This window comes from Pleurodeles waltl, chromosome 1_2 (assembly GCF_031143425.1).
Source record: "Pleurodeles waltl isolate 20211129_DDA chromosome 1_2, aPleWal1.hap1.20221129, whole genome shotgun sequence".
NCBI classification, from domain to species: domain Eukaryota; kingdom Metazoa; phylum Chordata; class Amphibia; order Caudata; family Salamandridae; genus Pleurodeles; species Pleurodeles waltl.
In genome coordinates this window covers 841,942,477-841,967,103 of record NC_090437.1, presented here as the reverse complement: position 1 = coordinate 841,967,103, position 24,627 = coordinate 841,942,477, and the positions used below count along the sequence as shown (strand labels likewise).

The 24,627-nt window shown below is 45.4% G+C and overlaps 1 long non-coding RNA gene across 1 annotated transcript in view; it reads left to right on the top strand.

Annotated features, from left to right (window-relative positions):
- The window catches only part of LOC138295858 (uncharacterized), a 112,123-nt gene extending 87,766 nt beyond the window's left edge, over positions 1–24,357 (top strand). The window contains exons 2-3 of the long non-coding RNA XR_011203703.1: positions 17,189–17,575; positions 23,954–24,357. This is a non-coding gene — a long non-coding RNA (uncharacterized lncRNA). The remainder of the gene's footprint in view (positions 1–17,188; positions 17,576–23,953) is intronic.
- Positions 24,358–24,627: the final 270 nt, after the last annotated feature.

Below are 24,627 nucleotides of genomic sequence, written 5' to 3'. Positions count from 1 at the left end.
CAACCTGAGCTTTTCAATTCCCAGCTCATGCTCTCTGGCCTGTCGCCTGTCCTCCAGCTCATCTGGGGACAAACCTCTGGATGACACACTGCTGCCACTCCTACAGGGTACTCTCCATACAGGCAGATCATGAGCTCCAAAGTCCCCTTGTTGGTTCTGTACCTCCATATCCTCATTCTCAGCCTCCCCAGCTTCTCTTGCTGTTCACCAGGCCCTCAGTGCTTTTTGCAGCTTATCTTTCCAAGAATAACTCTTCACAGGTCAATTAAGATCCTTGCAGAACTGTTTCATTTGAGGCATCATGTAGGATTTTAATTTCTCAACCTCAAACACAACCTCTGTAACTTCACTTGCTGGTTCACCGGACAGAGACATCATTTCTGGATCCAAGGGTTGTCAAAAAGCAGAAAAAATAAAGAAGCAGTATGTGGTTACGTAATGGTCTGCACTATGCAGTAGTGTACACCAATCACTGTTTGTCAGGTACAAGCACAAGTCCTATCCTCCCTAGAAATGGCAGTCGGTTTACACCCTGTCCAAGGAGGGGCCCTCACTCTAGGGTAAGGGAGTCACATTCCTTAGATAACCCCTGCTTAACCCCTTGGTATTGGTAGCTTGGCACAAGCAGTCAGACTTATCTCAGAGGCAAGGTGTTAAGCATTTTTACCCACATACAGTAACACAGGGAAAACACTACAAATGGACACCACACCAGTTTAGAAAAATAGGCAATATTTATCTAAGTAAAACAAGGCCAAAACATAAAAAAAAAATTCAACATACACAAATGAAGATATGAATTTTAAAAGATTAAAGCCCAATAAAGCGCTTAGAAATACACTAGTTCCAACTGGTGCTATCACGGCATTGCAACTGAATCCTTCCCAACAGTCCAGTGCCAGTCATGAGGGAGTGTGACGCCAGTCATGGAGTTGCATGGACCTTTGGGAACACGAGTTATAGTTACCTTAGGGCATGAGTTATAGTTACTTGAGATAACTCCAACTATAACAGGTGAATTTCAATGGTTTAGTATGTTTAAAATGTGAGCCTAACTATCGCTCCTGTAACCTTTATTTTTTTAAGTGAATATGTGTGTGTGTGTGGCCAGTTTTCCAATTTTTTTTTTGTTGATTCCAGGTCTAGAAATGTAACTTTGTCCCTACTTTTAGCCACACTGAAAAGTAAATGGGGATCCTAGTGTTTCAGCCAATTGTGGAATTTTCCATTTCTGTCTAAAATGCCTTCTCAGATTACCAGAGCATTCTCTATGTATCATTGCCATACTTTGATGTTCACTAGTAAAGACGTCTTGTCATATAATACAGTTTCCACTTAAAAATTGTGTACATTTAGATTTGCTACACTGGGTTCACATAAACAGTGCATGGTCACACCTTCCATTGGCAAAAAAAGTGTTTTCAAATTGAAATTCATTTTTGTCAGGACTATTTCAGTGCAATTCATGGCAGATTTTAGGTGTTTGAAATTACCATTTCGATACTTTTACTTGTTTTTATATGACATTTAATGGTTCAAATATGAATGCTGGGCCAGATGTAGCAAGCAGTTTTGCCTATTCTGTGTCTATGGGAAAATGTGTTCGTACATATGGCCCGCTATCCCTTACACTATAGGCCTTCCTGGTGTGGGGCATATGTTTTTGTTGATTTTTGGAACAGTGTAAAAAATATGATATTCTGAGATCTTCAGTTGTTAACATTCACTTTCTTTTTGGAAACCCATTCCTTTCTTGTTTCTTCTTCAGTCTTTTTTCTCTCTTAGGACCTGATTCAGATCTGGGAAGAGTGAATACTCCATCACAAACATGAAGGATATCCTGTCTGCCCCATTACAATCCCCTTAGGATATAATGAGATTGCAATATGGCAGACGGGATATCCCTCACGTTTGTGAAAGAGTATTCCCTTCCGCCCAGATCTGTGCTTTGTCATACAGTAACTTCTGATATTCACCTCTGTAAGTCTCTTGGTCTTGTATCATAAAGGAATGTCGCTTATCAGCTTTCTTGATTACTATATCAATCTTGGGCAATAGTTCTGATAGGGCTTTCTTCTCCTTCCTTGGTAGGTTGTTATATACTTTATTTAGTTTAAATTGTCTCTTTTCCAAATATTTAAGTACAGTTTTCTCAGGAGCTTGCACAGTACGGGTTGCTTGCAAGGGCTGGCCTGCATCCACATCCTGCGGGAAACCCCCTTAACCACCAAACCCCATGCTGTGCACGGCATTTTGGACATGCATGGCGGAACTTGACTGCAGTCTCTCTGGGTGTGAAAATAGGTTTTGAGCGGCTGTTTCTGTGGGTGGCAGTGGCTGTCAGAGTGTCTGTCTGGGTGTGAGAGTGCATACATCAGTGTTTTAGTGGGTGTGTCAGTATGTGCGCTGGTTTGTGAGTGGGTGCATGAGGGTGTCAGTGGGTATGTGGCTGGGTGGGTGACAGTCTATGAGGGTGTGTGAGTGAGTGCGTAACTGTCTGAGTGGGTGTGTGAGTGGGTGCGTGAGGGTCTGACTGGGGCTGTGAATGAGAGCATGAGAATTTGAGTGGGTCTGTGAGTGAGTGCCTGAGTGATTGAGTCGGTCTGTGAGTGGGTGCGTGAGTGTCTGAATGGGTCTGTGAGTGGGTGCGTAAGTGTGTGAGGGGATGTGTGAGTGGGAGAAATTGATTGAAAGAGAGGGAGAAAGATGGAGATTTTTTAGGCTTTGATGTCTGATATATTTAGAATGAGATATTTGTGTACAATTTCAAATACAAAAGGGATATGAGTCCAGGAGGACTCAAACCCTTAATGATTAGTGTGAAGGTCCGGGACCTTCACACTAAGCTATTGCTTTTGTTTTTACTTTTAGCCCTTTATGGCCTATCTGGGACCGTGAAGGAGCCCTCAAGTGTTCACCCGTGGCCCCTTCATATTTATTTATTTGTTTATTAATATATGTTTTTATAATTTGAGCAAAATGCCCTTCAGGGGCTATCTGGCACAACAGGTGAAGCCTTAAGGCTTACCTCGTGGTGCCATTGCATCAGCAAACATGGAGCTGCTTTAACAGCAACTCCGTGCTTGTTGGGGGACAAAGATGAAAGCTTCTGTTTCACAGGTCCCGCTATCAAAAACGAAGTGTTTCAGCTTCATGATACATAGAAACCTAAACACTTCCTCTCCTGTAAAGCAGAGGGCTTGTTAGACTTGTTATCGACTGTTTAGAAAAATCCTTGTTCGAACAGTGAACGCATGGGGGTGATGGCTCTGTCCCAGCCAGTCAATCAACTGCATCAAGGTTTAGTGAGGTACGTTGGAGGCAGGAAGATGGTATGTTCAATTTAAACCTTATCAATGAACTTGGGGGTAGGAAACATCTTAGTTCCATAGAAGTCAGGTTGTCAACTATATCTTTGGATCTGAAAACAAGCAAGACATTATCAAGGGTATCATTCTCATTGGAAATTTGTTGTGGTTTAACTATATCTGCACTACGGGTGAGCAAAAAATTCCGTTCCGCCGGCGGAGTTCGCAGAGCTTTGCTCACTCACATTCCACTTGGAGTGCAGAGTTCCAGCAAAACTCTGACACCCACCTCCTTGCAGAGTTTTTTCTTGCATGTGACCAATTAGTCTGTTAGATACTGTACTCTGCAAAAGGTCAATGCAAGACATGCCCTAAACAAACTTAGATAACAAGATCCTATCACCAAATGAAGCAGAATTAAGGACCCAGGTCATTATAATAGACCAGGTGTTTAGGTTTCTATGTATCATATGGAAGTAAATAAAGTTAAAGGGGGGGTCATTTATATGTTGCTTTCATATATCTTAGGGTGGCCTTTCATCTTGTCACAAGGGACCCCTTGTGGGCGGTGCTTGGGAGGCAAGGAGTCCCGGAGAAACTTTTAACCCAGATAATTAGACTGCACCAAGACAATTACGCAAATGTTTTATGGGGTCCACAGAGTGAGCTCACTGATCTCACCCCTATAAATAGGGGAGCGAGGCAGGGCTGCATGCTTGCACCCACCCTCTTCTCACTCTATATTAATGATGTTTCTATTCACCTACAGGAGTGCAACCATGATTCACTGAAGCTCAAAGGGGTCGCAGTCCAAACATCACATTTTGCAGACAACACTCTTTTGTTGTGCCAGTTCCCCGAAGGACTTGCAGAACCTTCTTGACAACCAAGGGCCTAGAAATCAATGCCAATAAAACAAAATACATGGCAATCAGACCACACATGAACTTTAAGGGGAACATTGGAATACAACAGCAAAGCTTGAGCGTATTCCCAAGTTTGGGCATAACGCTTGATTCTAGACTTTCTTGGATTCCCCACATAAATAAAAGCATAGATACTTTAGCCCATAGCTTGAAGGCAATATTTAAAAAAACAGCAAGCTACTACATCCAGAGCAATCTCCCTGGTTATTGAAGTCTAGAGGAGCAAGGCCAAAGCAGCTGCACTACATGGAGCTGAAGTGAGGGAATTCAACAATGATGATGAGCTTACATCGCAAGAGAACAAATTAATAAGATTGTGGTTATGTCTACCCAGTTGTACACCTTTCATCCCGTTGTATTAAGATATACATCTTAAGAGAATGGAGCACCTAGCAGTTTTGAGACTTTTCTGGATGAGAATATTGACCACACTGGAACCTGAGTGTTATAGGTAGGGCCTAGGGGTGCTATTGGACCTTGACAGCTCTCTTAGTTTCCCTTGATTCCGGCATGTCCAGTCTTGGTTTTATCAAGCTAGGCCTTAGTTTCTTTTGGAGTGACCCTTAATCTTTGACGGTACACTCCAAAAGATTTCTAAAGTTGACTCACTGGTAATATGTGACTAAACTATTGCAACAAAATCCTCGGTTGGGCAGGTTCTTCGCACAATTCTTACTTATCAAGCCAATTCCACACTTTGAACCTTTTATGGATGACGTACAGCCTCAACTGGACAAAACGCCCTCCATGAAATTTCAATATGACATCCTTCAAATGAGAGCATACACATCGAGGTGGAAATATAATAATGATGGTTTTGCAGACATGAATTGCAATTTGTGTAACTTACATGCCAAAGAAAACCTGGCGAATATTATGTTTTTCAATCCCACGTATGTTCCTAAGGAAATGGATTTGACCCATATGTTGTAACATGAGATTTAGGAAACATCAAGATCCATTAAGGATCCTAAAAATTTATACTTCCCTGTACATAGTCTACAGCTTAAGTAGATATTTACTTGCAGTTGGGCTCATGCTGGAAAAAGTAGTGTTTCAATCTAGAAGGCACACTGCACTTTTTAATGATTAGTAGGAAAAGTCACAATCCTTTACAATCTCATGCTGACTGTACCAAATCATTACAGTATAGATTGCATTAAAAAGCCTGTAGGTTGATGGTGCTGTAATCCCCTTTTGAATCCTCTATTGAAAAATGTTTGAAGGTGATTAATCTTGTGTGGAAGAAGAAGGGCTTAAGTTTGCAAGGCATAATGCACTTTCTAATGCTTAGTACGAAAGTTATAATGTTATATCATTTTATTGTGACTGTATCAAAATTGACACAGAACTAACTTTGTAAAAAAGCCTGTACCTCAATGATACCATAGTCTTTTTCTAAACCCCTTTCATAAAAATGTCAGTAGTTGATGAATCCATTTATGTGACAAATTATGTATGGGTGATCAACCAGTGGGGCATTGCCTGATTTGGAGTGGTGCACCTAAGGGTCTATAAAATGGGCCTTTAGTCCTTAGTGTGGTCCCAGGAAGAACACTGTTTATGATTAGGTGTGTTTCAAAAGGCTGTTTGCACTTTACACCTGGTGATGTTTTTTATAACATATGTAAATGCATAATTAAAACAACATTGATGGTTTTTTAATTGCTCTGTATCGCACAACGATGTATTATTATATGTTTTATATGAGAAATGTACATCGGCTTTTAAGGTTTTTAACCAAAATAAAGTCATATTACCTTGAAAAAACCTTAGTAAGGAATAGTGTGATTATTACTTGAAGAAGGCTACCATCCATGTCAACTAAAAATCTACTTTTTTTAAAAAGTATTTTATTCGGTTTTGGAGATATTACCAATACAAACATTACATAGAACAGGCAGGAGAATCGTCCCGTCCTCACTGGATGTTGTGATGCTGGATTGATGATGTCTTTGGTCCGAGGAGGTGTAAAATGATAGGTCAAGAATCACAGGGTGTCCTGGCTAAAATTGGAAGGGGTAGGAATATGTGAGTTTATCGCCTTGTCTGGGGAAGTGAGGTGAATGAAATGTTGGTGGACACTATTAACCTCGAAGAACCAAAGTAAGAGAAGGGGGCTATGGGCAGGCAGTACTGTACAGTTGTGACAAATTGAATGTGGAGCAGTGTGTGTTCGGCCCGTGTAGTGGCGGCAGGGTAAGCCTGGGACATGGCAGCCAGAACAGAGTTTGGGGCTTATGGTGCCGAAGCAGCATGCGAGTTCCATATGCTCATGGTGGAAGATTGTTTGAGTGGACTTCTTGTTGGAAGTGGGTTAGTAGGGTGAGACTGAGTGTGTGTGCAGATGCCTTGCCTCCTCAAAATGAAGCAATCTTCCCCTGCGGTGCCCCATTTCTGTAGTACACCTTGCCAAACTGTGACCAGGGAGCGTTGGGAGATGGCCAGTGTAGTGTAATGGTTCTGTTGGCCGATAAGAGGGCCAGGGAGGTGAAACGGGTAAAAACCTTCTGTTGTTTCTTACACTTGAATATGCCAAGTGTGAATGCCTCCCAAGTGGCCAGGGTCTGGGAGCTCTGTGACAATTTGTAAATTGTTATGTATTTAGTACCAGTAGCTGCGAAAAAAGAGGTGTAGGCCCAAAGCATATGTTTGAGGTCAGCTTCAGGACAGTGACAGCATGGGCACGTCGCCTGAGCGTTTGGAGAAATTCGATTTAGTTGTGTCGGGGTTATGTATGCTCTGTGGAGTATATGGAACTGGATATTATAGAAGTGGGAGTTGTGGGAGACCATTTTGGGGAATAGAAGCACTTTTTCACACTCTTTGTCATGTAACACTCTTCCAAAATCATCGTCCCAAGCCTGTGGCGGGGGAAAAGGGATACAAGGGTAAGCTCCCGGATTACTTTATATATCCAGGTAATAAGATGCCCCCCCATAATGAAGATAGATTGCAGGACTGGGTGTGTGGGTGGTTCATGCCCCAGAGAGTGCAAACGGTATGTTCCAGTTGTCGGTGTACTAGGAATTGCCCTGGTGGGAGATTATAGCCCACAGTAAGGCGCTCAAAGGGGAAAAAATGCCCATCTAAAAATAGGCCACCTGTGACTTGTATTGAGTGCTCTGTCTAGGTCCTTAAAGCCTTGGATGTGTAGGATCCCTGCTGGCGAGGCAATCTAAGTAGCGGGTGGTGGGTGCGTATGCTAGGGCCGGGTGGGATAGGTGGTGGATGCGGGTCATACAGCCCCAGGCCACTGAGATCTGAAGAGGCCATGGGGTCACACATTGGGGAGAAGAAAGCCTCAAAGAGTTGATATTGATATGAGCCCACTGTTGTCAGCGCCTTCCCCCATATGCCTTTTTGCTAGCCAATGGGATAGCCATTGGAGTTTCGTTGGTAGGAAGTAAGCCTTGAATGACGGAGCTCCTAGGCCCCTGTGGTCAGTTGAGAGTTGCATTTTAGCCAAGGCTACTCAGTGCCCCTTGGCGCCCCAAATGAGGCCGGAAAGGATAGTATCAAAATCTTTAAAAAAGGAATGTGGAGGAATAACTGGTAGATTCGCAAAGTAATATAGCAATTGTAGTACAAAGACCATTTTTACTAATGATATCTTTCCCTGTGGGGGCCAAAGGAAGTGATTGCCAGATTTGCACTTGGGCTTTAAATCCGGCAGGCTTTCTGGTTTCCCTCATACAGGTCAGTGGGGTTATGGTACAGGTAGATACCTTGGTACTGAGTCACCTGCGCCTGCCAAAGTATGCGGGTGCCCTTGAGTCTCACCTCCAGGAGCGATGGTTTCAATCAGTTAACTCGTAGCCCTGATGCAAAGGCAAATTCTGCTAGGTTGGCTTGCAGGGGTGTAAGATCCATTGTAATGCCTCATACATATATAAGTAGGTTGTCAGCATAAAGTGAGACTGTGTGTGTCTGGTCCACTAGCGGAATGCCCCAGCCACCACCCTCCTCGCAAAGGCGGATAGCCAGAAGCTGCATCTCAAGGGCGAACAGGAGTGGGGACAGGGGGCAGCCCTGTCTTGTGCCTAGCTCGGTGGGGAAAGGTTCAGAGACAAGCCTGCCCAGGCAACCTCAGAGGTTAGATTGGTATACAATAGCCGAGTGTACGCTAATAGTTTTGGCCCCACTTCCATACAGGTAAGTACTGTAAATAAATAATTCCATGCTAGGAAAACAAATGGCTTTTCAAGATCAAGGACAAGGCATGCTGCCCTTGAAAAACAGCTGCACACCTGGTCCTGGACGTGGAAAAGTCATTGGATGTTCTGTGAGGTGCTACGGCCTGGCATGAAACCATTTTGGTCTATGTGGATAAGGGAGGGGAGAATCTGAATAAACCTGTCACCTGTGTTGAGGGCAGCTGCAAACATGGCTGTGAAGCAGGGAGCTAACTGAGATGACAAAGTACTGTAGTATCCTAGGGGAGGCCTTCTAGACCTGGGGTTTTCTTATGTGCTAGGTCTCGTATCACCTGCTTCACATCTGTTTTGGTGAATGGTGATTCTAGGGATTCCCTGAGTGATGTGGGAATGCAGGGACGGAAATGTCAGCTAGGAAGGCCTTGGAGACAGATGGTGTAATCAACAACAGAGCACGGTAAATAGTGGAGTAATGATCCAAAAAGGCCTGCAGGATGGTTGCTTGCTGATATAGTGTGGTGGCCTCGGGGGTTACTATTTCCATGATTGGGGGTGTGAGTGATTCTTGATGGATAGCTAGGCCAGGAGCCTGCCAGATTTGTTGCCTTCTCTATGTACATTAGATACATAGGCAGCTACCTTACAATGCCTCAGGTCCTCTCGAAGGCTGGTGTAGTCAGACTTCGCTTTTGTAAGTCTCATGGGTAGTGTCGGATCAGTGGTCGGTTCTTTGTTTAAGGAGGATAGTTTGTTCTCAGCTCACTCTATGTCCCTCTCTAAGGTCTGTTGAATGCCTCAATCTTTTGGATACAGACTCCCCTTGTAACTACCTTAAAAGTGTCCCATTCGAGCATCCTTTTGGAGGCTGTGCCACTGTTTTCCGAGAAGTAATGCTGAATGTGGTCAGCCAGTTCCTCTCAAAAAACTTGGTCATCAAGGCAGTCCCGTGGTAACTTTCATGTGGGTACCGGTGGACGGTGGGGTGTCCAGCGAATATCCACGATGTATGCATTGTGATCTGAGATCACACGGTCTAGGTAGTCCGAATGCTGAACCAGATGTAGGATGGGTGGTGTGCATAATAAACTGATCCAGTTGGACATACAGGTAATTTAGTATAGAGTGGAAGGAATATAGATGGGTCTCGGGGTGTAGTGAGCACCATACATCTAAGAAGGATCAGCATTAGAGCCATGTCTGGAAACGCTCTGTCTGCCCTTGTGGCATTCCGCAAGACAGTGGGGGTGGGATCAATCAAGGACAAGGTCTAGTACACAGTTGAAGTCTCCCACCAGCATCCAGGGCACATGCTTCTTGTAGAAGAATATTGCTGAGAGCTCATCCCAGAATGCCTGCTGCTCAGTGTATGGAGCATTAATGGTTCCTATAGAAGCTGTTGGCCATTGAGACACCCCTCGATAAGAACATAACAACCTTTAGTGTAAATTGTTGAGTTCATTTCTTGAAAGGCAACTCTGGGTCAAACCCATATATGGGTACCCTTGGCATAAGCCGAGTAGGTTGTGGCATAAATGTGGCCCCTCCAGCATGTGCGTAGGCATTCTAGTTTACCTGTAGAGGTATGCGTCTCTTGTAAGAGTGCTATTTGTGAACACTGTTGCCTAATATAAAAGTATACTGTGTACCGTTTGCAGGCTGTGCACATGCCGCAAACGTTTAGTGTAAGAAGTTAGGTGTCTGTTGTGGTGGTCATGATGGTGTGTCGCGGTGGCTAGTATTTAGATGTGGTGATGTGCCGCACTGGGGTAGAACTTGGATGGCCATGTCAGGGCTCACCCTTGTGTAAGCCCACCCAGTTGTGGCCATAGTAGTGGAAGGAGTGAATCAAGGGAGGTGTAAGAACTGAGGAAAACAGAGGAAGTAATATGTGGGGGCCCATCACAACGGGCGAGGCACCCAAACTCAGTATGTATTCTATAGCTCTATTGTAATATATGGGGTAAACAGTGTTGATGACTGTAAGGGGTAGCTGTCTGGCCCATATCGTGTAGGATAAACAGTGGTCAGGGTTTCCCGGGGGTGGAGTGGAGTGTTCTTGGGGTAATTGTGCCTTTCAATCTCCCATTGTCCGTGTTTATTGTGTCTAAAAGTGATTATGAAGTGGAGGTCAGTTGCTAGGCTCTGGTAATACATGGAAGCGTTTTGTGGTCTGGCGGCGGTGCAATGCTGTAGGGATCGTAAATATTTTATCTAAATAAACAAGACCAAATATGATAAAAAATCCGCAATATACAGTTAAAAATATGAATTTAGCACTTAAAAGCAAGAAAACAGTGCCTTGAGGTACAAATGCTGCAAGTTGGTGAAATGCGGCTTCGTAACGGAGTCGTTTCCTACAATGCGACCCCAATAGTGCTGTTTATGGAGTAGTTCAATCCCCAGGTACAGTACCTTGGGAAACAAGTAGAAAACAGGCCGGAGCACGGAGTCAGGGAGAGCGGCTTGGCTGGGTCCGATGCGGAGTCGGTTCCGGTGCCACAGGGCAGAAGGACTGCGGTGTTGCGCAGTGGCGTGGGATCCTCACTACAGGGCAGTGGAGATGAAGTGGCGTCAGATGCGGAGTCGGTCTCTTGGTTCTGGCAGATGCAAAGTCCGGCGGAGTCACAATGCTGCGGGGCAACCTCAGGGGGTCGCAATGACATCACAGGGCCACAGGTGCTGTGATGGTGACGGATCGTCACGGACGTTCGACTTATGACACTCCTGTGTCAGCGAAGTTGGGCAGGATCAGTGGCGACGCATGGCCTACAGGGATGTCGGACTTCTACGAGGCCCATAGCCTTGTGGCAGGCGGCGTTGCGGTTCCGGGGTAACAGCGTCAGTTCAAAGAGTCATCAGCTTCACGCTCAGCGAGTTCCACGGCCTTGGTTCTGGGCAGAGGTGTCCCTTGCGAAGTCGCTTGGTGTTGTCCGGCATCACTAGACTGTTTTTTCTCCAGGAATTCACTTCCAGGGGCCAAGGAACTGCAATGGTACCCTCTGGCAAGCTAGAGTCCACAGCAAGTAGACTCAGATCTGGTTGTTGAAGCCTTTATTGTCCATGAGTCTTCAAACAGGGGCCAAGCTCTACTCCAAGCCCTTGGAGTCACTTCTCAAGCAGGAATGCAACAAAGTCCAGTCTCTATCCCCTAGCGCAGGGAGAAGCAGCAACTGCAGGGTAGCCCAACAAAGCACAGTCAATGGTCAGGGCAGCACTTCTCAGCTCTTCAGCTCTTCTCCAGGCAGAGGTTCCTCTTGAATCCTTGAAGTAATCTAAAGTCTGGGGTTTTGGGTCCTCTTCTTATACCCTTTTTGCCTTTGAAGTTGGCAAACTTCAAAGGAAAATCTCAAGCGTCTGTAAGATCCTTTCTTGTCCAGGCCAGGCCCCAGCCACACACCAGGATGTTGGAGACTGCTTTGTGTGAGGGCTGGCACAGCCCATTCAGGTGTGAGTGACCACTCCTCCCCTACGCTCCAGCTCAGATGGCTCATCAGGATATGCGGGCTACACCCCATACCCCTTTGTGTCACTGCCTAGAGAGAGGTTCAAAACAACCCAACTGTCAAACTGCCCGAGAAAGGGAATCCACAGACAGGCAGAGTCACAGTATGGTTTAAGCAAGAAAACGCCTAGTTTCTAACAGTGGCATTTTCAAACGCACAATCTAGAAAACAACTTCACTAAAAGATGTATTTTTAAATTGTGAGCTCAGAGACCCTAAACTCCAGATTTCTATCTGCTCCCAAAGGGAATCTGTGCTTTAATAACTTTTAAAGGCAGCCCTCGTGTTAACCTATGAGAAAGATAGGCCTTGCAGCAATGAAAATCGAATTTGTCAGTATTTCACTGTCAGGACATGTAAAACACATTAGTACATGTCCCACCTTTAAAATACACTGCACCCTGCCCATGGGGTTACCTAGAACCTACCTTAGAGGTGCCTTACAAATATACAAAGGGAAGGTTTAGGCCTGGCAAGTGGTTACCCTTACCAAGTCGAATTGGCAGTGCAAGACTGCACAGCCAGACACTGCAGTGGCAGGTCTGAGACATGTTAACAGGGCTACTTATGTGGGTGGCACAATCAGTGCTGCAGGCCCACTGGTAGCATTTGGTTTACAGGCCCTGGGCACCTCTAGTGAACTGTACTAGTGACTTCCTAGTAAATCAAATATGCAAATCATGGAAAGCCAATTACATGTACATTTTAGATAGGAGGACCTGCACGTTAGCACTGGATAGCAGTGGTAAAGTGCCCAGAGTAACATAAACAGCAAAAACAGAGTCCAGCACACATCAACAACCTAGGAAACAGAGGAAAAAAGGTAGGGGAGACCACACCAAGGATGCCAAGGCTAACAAGCAGTCAGGCTTAACTTAGAAGCTATGTGTAAAATATGTTTGTAGCATACAAGCAATAATGAAGTGAATGCAGTAATGCAGCATACAAGCATACAAACAAATCCCAAACCAAACTAGAAAAATAGAGTACATTTTAACCCCCTTGCTGCTAGGCCTTTTCCCCCTGAGGTGCCAGGCCTTTTTGTTGGCTGTTTGGAGCAGTTCGCGCTTAGGCCCTCAAAACATCTTGTCCACATAAGCTACCCACATCAAATTTGCATCCTTTTTTCCCAACATCCTAGGGATTGTAGAGGTAGCCAGTGTTTGTGGGTTCCCCTGAAGGAGACCAAGAAATCAGCCTAAGTACAATGATTTTTTTTTTTAATGAGAAAAAAGGGCTGCAGAAGTAGGCTTGTAGTTTTTTCCCTAAAAATGGCATCAACAAAGCGTTTGCAGTGCTAAAATCCCCAGCTTCCCAGCTTTCAGGAACAGGTAGATGTGAATCGGAAACCCACATATTTCAACACAATTTTGGCATTTTACTGGGACATCTCCCATTTTTACTATTTTTTTTGCTTTTAGCCTCCTTCCAGTTAGTGAAAGAAATGGGTGTGAAACCAATGCTGGATCCCGGAAAGCTAAACATTTTGGAATTCAGCAAGGGGTCATTTGTGTAAATCCAACAAGGTTTTCCTACAGAAAATAACAGCTAAAATAAAAAAATATTGAAATCGAGGAGAAAAAAACAGCCATTTCTCTCCACGTTTTACTCTGTAACTTTTTCCTGTGATGTCAGATGTTTGAAAGCAATATAATGTTACGTCTGCTGGACTCTTCTGGTTGTGGGGATATATAGTGCTTATAGGTTCATCAAGAACCCTAGGTACTCAGAGCCAATAAAGGAGCTGCACCTTGCAATGGGTTTTCATTGTATACCGGGTATACAGCAATTCATTTGGTGAAATATAAAGAGTGAAAAATAGGTATCAAAAAAACCTCAGTATTTCCAAAATGGGCACAAGACAAGGTGTTGAGAAGCAGTGGTTATTTGCACATCTCTGAATTCTGGGGTCCCCGATACTAGCATGTGAATTACAGGGCATTTCTCAAATAGATGTCTTTTTTACACACTGTCTTAGATTTGGAAGGAAAAAATGTAGAGACAGACAAGGGGTGATAACACTTGTTCTGCTATTCTGTGTTCCACCAAGTCTCTTGATAAAAATGGTACTTAACTTGTGTGCAGCCTAACGCCTGTGACAGGAAATGCAACATGGACACATCACATTTTTACATTGAAAACTGATGTGTTTTTTGGAAAGTGCCTAGCTGTGGATTTTGATCCCTAGCTCAGCCGGCAGATAGGAAAACCGACCAAACCTGTGCATTTATGACAACTAGACACCTAGCGGAATCCAGGATGGGGTGACTTGTGTGGCTCTCACCAGGTTCTTTTACCCAGGATCCTTTGCAAACCTCAAAATTAGGACAAAAAAACACTTTCCCTCACATTTCAGTGACAGAAGGTTCTGGAATCTGGGAGGAGCCACAAATTTCCTTCCACCCAACATTCCCTTAAGTCTCCCGATAAAAATGGTACCTCGCTTGTGTGGGTAGTCCTAGTGCTTACGACAAGAAATGCCCCAAAACATAACGTGGACACATCACATTTTCCCAAAGAAAACAGAGCTATTTTTTGCAAAGTGCCTAGCTGTGGATTTTGGCCTCTAGCTCAGCCGGCACCTAAGGGAAACCTACTAAACCTGTGCATTTTTTAAAACTAGACACCTAGGGCAATCCAATATGGGGTGACTTGTGGGGCTCTCACCAGGTTCTGTTGCCCAGAATCCTTTGCAAACCTCAAAATTTGGCAAAAAAACACTTTTTCCTCACATATAGGTGACAGAAGGTTCTGGAATCTGAGAGGAGCCACAAATTTCTTTCCACCCAGCGTTCCCCCAAGTCTCCCGATAAAAATGGTACCTCACTTGTGTGGGTAGGCCTAGTGCTCGCGACAGAAAATGCCCCAAAACACAACATGGACACATCACATTTTCCCAAAGAAAACAGAGCTGTTTTTTGCAAAGTGCCAAGCTGTGAATTTTGGCCTCTAGCTCAGCGGGCACCTGGGGAAACCTACCAAACCTGTGCAATTTTTAAAACTAGACACCTAGGAGAATACAGGACGTGGAGCCAGATGTATGAAACTTTTTTGCACTCGCAAACGGTGCGAATCGCAAAAATCGCCCGTTTGTGAGTGCAAAAAAGTGGTCTGCGATGCATAGAAGGCATTCACAGACTAAAAATAAGAAATCGCAAAAATTGCAATTTTTTGCGTTGCGACCTGGTTTTGGGAGTCGCAATTTGCGATTCGGTATTTCCAGTAGGAAATTGCGAGGCACAAATTGTGAGTCGCAAAATCCAAGTCGCAAAGAGATGCATCAAAAAATCGCAAATTGCGATTTTTCGCAGAATGGCATTTTGCATATGCAAAATACCACTAATTGAAACCAGGTGGTAACCAGGTGCAACCTATATAAAGAGGACCAGAATGCCTCAGACTCTTTTCCAAAATGTCTACACTCTATGTCATGGCGAGGAGGATGAGGATCTTGCCAGGTTCGAGGAGAGGGAGGAGGAGACAGGAGCGCATTTTCAGAGTGTGCATTACACTTTTTAACCTGACAGAGGAGGAAATATATGAGAGGTATAGGTTGAACTCAGCCATGATACTTGATCTGATAGCTGAGCTACAACCCATACTGCAGCGCAGAACACTAAGGACTCACAGCATACCCACCCATGTGCAGGTATTATGCTCCCTTCACCTACTCGCCTCAGGGAGCTATCAAGGGGTCATAGCAGCAGCTGGAGGGGTATCACAGAGTACCCTCTACAGATTTTTCAGTGCATTTATCAATGCCATGCTGAGCAAACTACACCAGTACATCAGATTCCCCCACGCCCCACAGGAAATACAACAGACAAAAATAGATTTTTACCAGATAGCACAGTTCCCCCACGTCCTAGGTGTCATAGATGGGACACATGTGGCAATCTGTCCACCATCCGCCACAGAGTATGTGTACTGCAACCGGAAATACCAACATTCAATGAATATACAGGAGATATGCAATGCCTCCTACATCATTACTGATCTCGTGGCCAGGTACCCAGGGAGCACACATGATTCATACATCTTTCGCCACAGCGGCATTCACACAAGACTGCTAGCTGGGGAGTTTGGTGAAGGATATCTACTAGGTATTGTCCCTCTATACAATGGCGCATTGATGGCATGCTGATGTCAGATGGCCCACTTCTTATCATACCCTCTGTCCCTTCCAGGAGGCAGTGCCTACGCAGCTGAACGGAGATACAATGCAGCACACAGGGCAACCCACAATGTGTTGGAGTGCACATTTAAACTGCTGAAGAGTCACTTCCGGTGCCTCCACAAAAGTGGAGGGGCACTACAGTACAGTCCAGAGACGGCAGGTAGAATAGTGGCTACTTGTGCTATCTTGCACACTAAATCTACCACCAGGGGCATACCTGTAGAAATATGTGATACTGAATCTGATGAGGATGATGATCCCATGCCACCCCTACATCCAGCAGACAGGACCAGTGCAGCAGAGGGTAGGCAAAGGCGTGCCGACATCACACACAACCATTTCAGATGTGAGTATAAATGACACAGATCCTCTGACAACTGTACCTGTAGTGAAATATATTTATTACCTTAAGTCAGGTAATGTACGTGTGAGGAATAGCAAAAAAAGGTTAAGTGATAAACTAGAAACAATGAAGGACCTGAATAATTCACTATTACGTCATAGTGAAAACATAAGTCCACTGGCAGCTACAGTCATTTTTTGCAGCCACGCACACCACTCGGGTGCCCAGTTACCTCACTGGCACCTCTTTTGTCCGCCTCAGTGGCAGTGCTGTGCCTGGCATTGCGCCGCCTGGTGTCCAATGCTGGTACAGCTACACTGCTGAGGCTGGAACCGTCCTCAGTGTCCCCCAGTGCAAGCTCACTCGGTGTGGCTGACCTCTGTCCCATTATGTGGTCGATCATATTGGTGATCTGCACCAGTCCATTCACAACATCCCTGCTGCTGTATGCTGCCTCCACTTGTGCAGCCACTGCACGAAGGGCAATCAGTGCAGTTGCATTTGCCACCCTGTTAGAAGAACAACAGAAGCTGCCAAACATGTTCCTAAATCTGCGCTCCTGTCTGCGCTGGCTCACCCTCTCATGGTGCAGCTCCTGGCAGAGTTCACGGACAACACTTGTGAGGTCTCTGGTGTCCTGTGATGCCTGCACCTGTCCCTCATGCAGCTGTTCTATGTTGGCATTGAGGGACTCAAGTTGGCGATGCAGGCCCACCATGTTGCTGTTATGTTGGCGCAAATTCTTTTCTAATCCCAGGATCCTCTTGTTTTGTAGGCGCTGCTGCTGCAACATAGCAGCTTCCAGCTCACCTGCCTCATGCTGCTGTTCCCCGGAATTGGTCGCCATCCTGCGTGGTGCTATGGTCTGCTGACACCTGACCTCCTGCATCTGGCTGCGCCTGCCTGTTGGTGATTGTGAAATTGGCCCTTCCTGCTGCTCATCTGAGTCTTGGCTGAGCTCTGGCAGTGGTATTGCCCTGGGCCTGCGTTGGACAGGCGCAATGGTGAGAGACCCACTGGTGTTGGAATCAGAGACTGGATGGGTGTCAGTCTTGCCTACGCGTGCTGATGCTGTGGCTGCTGGGCCTGGCCCACCTGCAACAACAATATGCAGCATGTCAGTTATGTTTGTTACATTCACGGTCACACAATGGTAATAAAGGTACAGGTACTTCTTTACACTGTGTTGTGTGTGTTGTGTTCCTCTGGGTGTCACCCTACTTAAATACATTGTCTGTGCTACTTTCAGCTCTGGGTTGTGGACTGCCACTCCCATAATGCATTGTTGTGCTGCTTCTAAGAGGTGGACTGGACTACTTCTCACAATGTTTAACATTACTTGCTAACTCCTAAGGGGCTTTTGTGCATACACATATGGGGTTACAAATCAATATTGCACTTACCTTGGCTGGTACTTGGTGTGCCGGAGGTGTCTATCTCTGTGACCCCTGTCACAGCATCAGGGAGGAGTGTGGACTCGACTAGGTCCTCCTATGGGGTGGATGGTGGCTCTGTGGGTGGACCGCCTCCTGTGCCCCTGGCCTCCTGCAGTCTCCTTGCCACCCTTTCCTTCGCACGGGACCGCAGGTCATACCACCTCTTCTTGATTTCTTCTACGGAGCGCTGTGCCACTCCAATTGCACAGATTTTTGATTGGATATCCGCCCATAGTCTCCTTTTCTCACTCTCAGGCACCTGGAGTGAGCTTTTTCCAAAAAGGAGGTCATGGCTCCTGACCACCTCCTCTGTCAGCACCTCAAGCTCCTGCTCGCTGCATTTTAGCTTGCGCTTTCTTTCTTCCTTCTCCTGTGCTTGGGCTGAGGTGTCCAACCTTGCTCAGGTGTGCTGCCTCCTTCAGAGTGCTACTCTGTGTGGCTGGGCTGCTCTCTCTCAGGATGCTGGTTTGGGTATGGCACCTGAAACTGCCTGGGATGACTCATTTCCTGCTGGTGATGTCATCAGGCTCCTCCAGGTGTGCTTTCTCGAAACCTCGCAATTTGCTATTTTTTACCGAATCGCAAAAAAAATTGCAATTTGCGAAAATGCAAATTGCGATTCGGTAATTGGGCCTCGCAAACCACAAACTGCGATTTTTAAGAAATCGCTAATTCCGAATCGCAATTTTGTTACATGGCCAATTGCGACTCGGAAATATCGATTTCTTAAAAATCGCTATTTGCGATTCGAAAGGCCATTTTTTCATACATATGGCCTGTGGTGACTTGTGGGGCTCTCACCAGGTTCTGTTACCTAGAATCCTTTGCAAACCTATAAATTTGGCCAAAAAACAATTTGTCCTCGCATTTCAGTGACAGAAAGTTCTGGAATCTCAGAGGAGCCACAAATTTCCATCCACCCAACATTCCCCCAAGTCTCCCGATAAAAATGGTACCTCACTTGTGTGGGTAGGCCTAGTGCCGTGAAAGTAAATGCCCAAAAACACTATCTGGACACATCAAAATGATCAAATACAAAACTACCTGTTTTTGCAGGGGTGGGGCACCTGCGTTTTTGGTCCTGGGCTCAGCAGCCTTGCAGGGAAACCTACCAAACCCAGACATTTCTGAAAACTAGACAGCCGAGGGAGTCCAGGGAGGTGCGACTTGCGTGGATCCTCCAGTGTTTTCTTGCCCAGAATCCTCAGCAAACCTCAAATTTAGCTAAAACAATCACATTTTCCCATATTTCTGTGTGGGATCACTGCACTGGGACAAGTTTCCTACCACCCAATGTTCCCTTCAGTCTCCCAGTAAAAATGATACCTCACTTGTGTAGGTGGGCCAAGTGCTTGTGACAGGGAAGAGCCAAAAACATGTCAAAATTAGGGGGAACCAAAGCGGGTCCAAAAGGGCAGTTTGAAAAAAAAAACATTTTTAGGCTGACAAATTGGGCAGAATTTGTATCGGTATAGATGAGACAATACTGGGTGATAGGAAGTTTGTGGATTCCTGCAGACTCCAGAAGGTTCCATCACAAAAATGTGGGAAAAATGTTAGCACTGGATAGCAGTGGTAAAGTGCCCAGAGTAACATAAACAGCAAAAACAGAGTCCAGCACTAATCAACAACCTAGGAAAAGAGGAAAAAAGGTAGGGGAGACCACACCAAGGATGCCAAGGCTAACAAGCAGTCAGGCTTAACTTAGAAGCTATGTGTAAAATATGTTTGTAGCATACAAGCAATAATGAAGGGAATGCAGTAATGCAGCATACAAGCATACAAACAAATCCCAAACCAAACTAGAAAAATAGAGTACATTTTAACCCCCTTGCTGCTAGGCCTTTTCCCCCTGAGGTGCCAGGCCTTTTTGTTGGCTGTTTGGAGCAGTTCGCGCTTAGGCCCTCAAAACATCTTGTCCACATAAGCTACCCACGTCAAATTTGCATCCTTTTTTCCCAACATCCTAGGGATTGTAGAGGTAGCCAGTGTTTGTGGGTTCCCCTGAAGGAGACCAAGAAATCAGCCAAAGTACAATGATTTTTTTTTTTTAATGAGAAAAAAGGGCTGCAGAAGTAGGCTTGTAGTTTTTTCCCTAAAAATGGCATCAACAAAGCGTTTGCAGTGCTAAAATCCCCAGCTTCCCAGCTTTCAGGAACAGGTAGATGTGAATCGGAAACCCACATATTTCAACACAATTTTGGCATTTTACTGGGACATCTCCCATTTTTACTATTTTTTGTGCTTTTAGCCTCCTCCCAGTTAGTGAAAGAAATGGGTGTGAAACCAATGCTGGATCCCGGAAAGCTAAACATTTTGGAATTCAGCAAGGGGTCATTTGTGTAAATCCAACAAGGTTTTCCTACAGAAAATAACAGCTAAAATAAAAAAATATTGAAATCGAGGAGAAAAAAACAGCCATTTCTCTCCACGTTTTACTCTGTAACTTTTTCCTGTGATGTCAGATGTTTGAAAGCAATATAATGTTACGTCTGCTGGACTCTTCTGGTTGTGGGGATATATAGTGCTTATAGGTTCATCAAGAACCCTAGGTACTCAGAGCCAATAAAGGAGCTGCACCTTGCAATGGGTTTTCATTGTATACCGGGTATACAGCAATTCATTTGGTGAAATATAAAGAGTGAAAAATAGGTATCAAGAAAACCTCTGTATTTCCAAAATGGGCACAAGACAAGGTGTTGAGAAGCAGTGGTTATTTGCACATCTCTGAATTCTGGGGTCCCCGATACTAGCATGTGAATTACAGGGCATTTCTCAAATAGATGTCTTTTTTACACACTGTCTTAGATTTGGAAGGAAAAAATGTAGAGACAGACAAGGGGTGATGACACTTGTTCTGCTATTCTGTGTTCCACCAAGTCTCTTGATAAAAATGGTACTTAACTTGCGTGCAGCCTAACGCCCGTGACAGGAAATGCAACATGGACACATCACATTTTTACATTGAAAACTGATGTGTTTTTTGGAAAGTGCCTAGCTGTGGATTTTGATCCCTAGCTCAGCCGGCAGATAGGAACACCGACCAAACCTGTGCATTTATGACAACTAGACACCTAGCGGAATCCAGGATGGGGTGACTTGTGTGGCTCTCACCAGGTTCTTTTACCCAGAATCCTTTGCAAACTTCAAAATTAGGACAAAAAAACACTTTCCCTCACATTTCAGTGACAGAAGGTTCTGGAATCTGGGAGGAGCCACAAATTTCCTTCCACCCAACATTCCCTTAAGTCTCCCGATAAAAATGGTACCTCGCTTGTGTGGGTAGTCCTAGTGCTTACAACAAGAAATGCCCCAAAACATAACGTGGACACATCACATTTTCTCAAAGAAAACAGAGCTATTTTTTGCAAAGTGCCTAGCTGTGGATTTTGGCCTCTAGCTCAGCCGGCACCTAAGGGAAACCTACTAAACCTGTGCATTTTTGAAAACTAGACACCTAGGGCAATCCAATATGGGGTGACTTGTGTGGCTCTCACCAGGTTCTGTTGCCCAGAATCCTTTGCAAACCTCAAAATTTGGCAAAAAAACACTTTTTCCTCACATATAGGTGACAGAAGGTTCTGGAATCTGAGAGGAGCCACAAATTTCTTTCCACCCAGCGTTCCCCCAAGTCTCCCGATAAAAATGGTACCTCACTTGTGTGGGTAGGCCTAGTTCTCGCGACAGAAAATGCCCCAAAACACAACATGGACACATCACATTTTCCCAAAGAAAACAGAGCTGTTTTTTGCAAAGTGCCAAGCTGTGGATTTTGGCCTCTAGCTCAGCGGGCACCTGGGGAAACCTACCAAACCTGTGCAATTTTTAAAACTAGACACCTAGGAGAATACAGGACGTGGGGCCAGATGTCTGAAACTTTTTTGCACTCGCAAACGGTGCGAATCGCAAAAATCGCCCGTTTGTCAGTGCAAAAAAGGCATTCACAGACTAAAAATAAGAAATCGCAAAAATTGCAATTTTTTCCATTGCGACCTGGTTTTGGGAGTCGCAATTTGCGATTCGGTATTTCCAGTAGGAAATTGCGAGGCGCAAATTGTGAGTCGCAAAATCCAAGTCGCAAAGAGATGCATCAAAAAATCGCAAATTGCGATTTTTCGCAGAATGGCATTTTGCATATGCAAAATACCACTAATTGAAACCAGGTGGTAACCAGGTACAACCTATATAAAGAGGACCAGAATGCCTCAGACTCTTTTCCAAAATGTCTACACTCTATGTCATGGCGAGGAGGATGAGGATCTTGCCAGGTTCGAGGAGAGGGAGGAGGAGACAGGAGCGCATTTTCAGAGTGCGCATTACACTTTTTAACCTGACAGAGGAGGAAATATATGAGAGGTATAGGTTGAACTCAGCCATGATACTTGATCTGATAGCTGAGCTACAACCCATACTGCAGCGCAGAACACTAAGGACTCACAGCATACCCACCCATGTGCAGGTATTATGCTCCCTTCACCTACTCGCCTCAGGGAGCTATCAAGGGGTCATAGCAGCAGCTGGAGGGGTATCACAGAGTACCCTCTACTGATTTTTCAGTGCATTTATCAATGCCATGCTGAGCAAACTACACCAGTACATCAGATTCCCCCACGCCCCACAGGAAATACAACAGACAAAAATAGATTTTTACCAGATAGCACAGTTCCCCCACGTCCTAGGTGCCATAGATGGGACACATGTGGCAATCTGTCCACCATCCGCCACAGAGTATGTTTACTGCAACCGGAAATACCAACATTCAATGAATATACAGGAGATATGCAATGCCTCCTACATCATTACTGATCTCGTGGCCAGGTACCCAGGGAGCACACATGATTCATACATCTTTCGCCACAGCGGCATTCACACAAGACTGCTAGCTGGGGAGTTTGGTGAAGGATATCTACTAGGTATTGTCCCTCTATACAATGGCGCATTGATGGCATGCTGATGTCAGATGGCCCACTTCTTATCATACCCTCTGTCCCTTCCAGGAGGCAGTGCCTACGCAGCTGAACGGAGATACAATGCAGCACACAGGGCAACCCACAATGTGGTGGAGACACATTTAGACTGCTGAAGAGTCACTTCCGGTGCCTACACAAAAGTGGAGGGGCACTACAGTACAGTCCAGAGACGGCATGTAGAATAGTGGCTACTTGTGCTATCTTGCACACTAAATCTACCACCAGGGGCATACCTGTAGAAATATGTGATACTGAATCTGATGAGGATGATGATCCCATACCACCCCTACATCCAGCAGACAGGACCAGTGCAGCAGAGGGTAGGCAAAGGCGTGCCGACATCACACACAACCATTTCAGATGTGAGTATAAATGACACAGATCCTCTGACAACTGTACCTGTAGTGAAATATATTTATTACCTTAAGTCAGGTAATGTACGTGTGAGGAATAGCAAAAAAAGGTTAAGTGATAAACTAGAAACAATGAAGGACCTGAGTAATTCACTATTACGTCATAGTGAAAACATAAGTCCACTGGCAGCTACAGTCATTTTTTGCAGCCACGCACACCACTCGGGTGCCCAGTTACCTCACTGGCACCTCATTTGTCCGCCTCAGTGGCAGTGCTGTGCCTGGCATTGCGCCGCCTGGTGTCCAATGCTGGTACAGCTACACTGCTGAGGCTGGAACTGTCCTCAGTGTCCCCCAGTGCAAGCTCACTCGGTGTGGCTGACCTCTGTCCCATTATGTGGTCGATCACATTGGTGATCTGCACCAGTCCATTCACAACATCCCTGCTGCTGTATGCTGCCTCCACTTGTGCAGCCACTGCACGAAGGGCAATCAGTGCAGTTGCATTTGCCACCCTGTTAGAAGAACAAAAGAAGCTGCCAAACATGTTCCTAAATCTGCGCTCCTGTCTGCGCTGGCTCACCCTCTCATGGTGCAGCTCCTGGCAGAGTTCACGGACAACACTTGTGAGGTCTCTGGTGTCCTGTGATGCCTGCACCTGTCCCTCATGCAGCTGTTCTATGTTGGCATTGAGGGACTCAAGTTGGCGATGCAGGCCCACCATGTTGCTGTTATGTTGGCGCAAATTCTTTTCTAATCCCAGGATCCTCTTGTTTTGTAGGCGCTGCTGCTGCAACATAGCAGCTTCCAGCTCACCTGCCTCATGCTGCTGTTCCCCGGAATTGGTCGCCATCCTGCGTGGTGCTATGGTCTGCTGACACCTGACCTCCTGCATCTGGCTGCGCCTGCCTGTTGGTGATTGTGAAATTGGCCCTTCCTGCTGCTCATCTGAGTCTTGGCTGAGCTCTGGCAGTGGTATTGCCCTGGGCCTGCGTTGGACAGGCGCAATGGTGAGAGACCCACTGGTGTTGGAATCGGAGACCGGATGGGTGTCAGTCTTGCCTACGCGTGCTGATGCTGTGGCTGCTGGGCCTGGCCCACCTTCAACAACAATATGCAGCATGTCAGTTATGTTTGTTACATTCACGGTCACACAATGGTAATAAAGGTACAGGTACTTCTTTACACTGTGTTGTGTGTGTTGTGTTCCTCTGGGTGTCACCCTACTTAAATACATTGTCTGTGCTACTTTCAGCTCTGGGTTGTGGACTGCCACTCCCATAATGCATTGTTGTGCTGCTTCTAAGAGGTGGATTGGACTACTTCTCACAATGTTTAACATTACTTGCTAACTCCTAAGGGGCTTTTGTGCATACACATATGGGGTTACAAATCAATATTGCACTTACCTTGGCTGGTACTTGGTGTGCCGGAGGTGTCTATCTCTGTGACCCC